This window comes from Elephantulus edwardii, unplaced genomic scaffold (assembly GCF_000299155.1).
Source record: "Elephantulus edwardii isolate Elephantulus edwardi_28Jun2011 unplaced genomic scaffold, EleEdw1.0 scaffold00156, whole genome shotgun sequence".
Classification (NCBI taxonomy): domain Eukaryota; kingdom Metazoa; phylum Chordata; class Mammalia; order Macroscelidea; family Macroscelididae; genus Elephantulus; species Elephantulus edwardii.
The window spans coordinates 5,450,838-5,452,431 of NW_006399906.1; the positions used below are offsets into that span (position 1 = coordinate 5,450,838).

Below are 1,594 nucleotides of genomic sequence, written 5' to 3' on the forward strand. Positions count from 1 at the left end.
GGAGCCTTGGGAGGGGACAAATCTACAACAATGAATGAATGGAAATCCAAAGCCTCTGTAAATTTTCACTGAAATTAATAACAAATTTAAATTTTAAAAAAAGAATTAAAAAAAGTTACATTTACATAAAATAAAATATTTTCATATCAAATAAAAAAATAAGTTTACTCAACAAACATAATCTCATCACTATTTTGGGGGGAAAGAATCACCAACGTTTACAAATAATCACAAACAATGCTGGCCTCTTTACATACTAAGAGCATAACTGCTTAAAAAATGACATAAATTGCCCAGTGCCCTCCTGTGTCGGCGCGCCCGGGTCCCACAGCGCTGCTCCCCACAGGGTGCCATGGCCTCGAGACTCTTGCACCTGCTGTGGCACGCCCTGGGTGGCCATGGCCCAGGAGAGGAGGCGGCCGGGCCTGAGGCAGAGCAGTTCCCGGGAGCTCGGAGCTGGAGAACGCCGTCAAGGGCCCTGAGCTTCACCCACGACAAGGACGAGGAGGCGAGCCCCAACCCCCTGGCTCCTGGGGATGTGGAGTCAGGAGAAGACCCAGACCAAAACCCCCTCTCCGGATAGGCCGCGGGACAGTCAGCTCCTGACCCCGCAGCTGCAGGATTTCTGGAAGAACACCCTAGTCCCCCAGTGGCTGCTCTCCGAGGTGATCAGCACCAGCGTGGTCAAGGACCCACCCTCCAACTCTACACCCTCGTTGCGATGGGCCCAGGACCTGCTGACCGCCAACCGGCCTAGATCTCCCGACGCTACTCGGACTTTGAGCAGCTGCGAGGAAGCCTGCAGCGCCGGTTCCCGGGCCCCAAGGCTACCATCTCCTTCCCTCGGAAGCGCCTGCTCCGGAACATCACTGCAAGAGACCATTGCCAGCCGGACCTTCGAGCAGTTTCTGGGCCACCTGCAGGCAGAGCCCGAGCTACGACAGGCGCAGGACCTGCAGGACTTCTTCGTGCTGCCCGAGCTGCGGCGGGCGCAGAGCCTTATCAGCACTGGTATCTACCAAGGGGCACTGGCACTCTGGGCCAATGTCTGGCAGCTGCAGACCCAGCTGGGCACCTCCTCGGGCCCAGAACGCCCCCTGCTCGCCCTGGCTGGGCTCGATGTGTGCCACCAGGAGCTGGAGGACCTGCTGCGAGCGGGCCTTGCAGGTGTTGGGGGACGGAAGCCCTCACCCTTTGCTGGCGCCCTTCCTGGAGGCCCATGTCCTGCTGTCCTGGCGACTGGGCCTGGACAAAAGGCAGCCAGAAGCCCCCCTCCAGGCCCTGCAAGAGGCAGGACTCACCCCCACGCAGCTCCCCTGTCTCAAAGAGCTTCTTATCAAGGAGGTGCTGGACTAAAGGTTGCCTGGGTCACCATGGGGAAGGACAGCCCCAGGGCCTGATGAAGACAAGGACCAAGGCTATGAGGCTGCAGGGGGTGCTGGAAGCTCCGCAGAGAATCCTCAGTCAGCAAGGAAGCTTTGCTGCTTCTGTCCTACAGGGGTCAGAAATGAGCGATTGCCACGCTGACATGGATGGTGCCGGGAAGAAGTCGCGGGGTGGCCTCTCCAGATTAAGATGCAGCTGGGAGCTGTGC

The 1,594-nt window shown here is 57.8% G+C and overlaps 1 pseudogene; it reads left to right on the forward strand.

Annotated features, from left to right (window-relative positions):
- Window positions 1–352: 352 nt before the first annotated feature.
- Window positions 353–1,356, forward strand: LOC102872473 (annotated as a pseudogene).
- The last annotated feature ends 238 nt before the right edge of the window (window positions 1,357–1,594 follow it).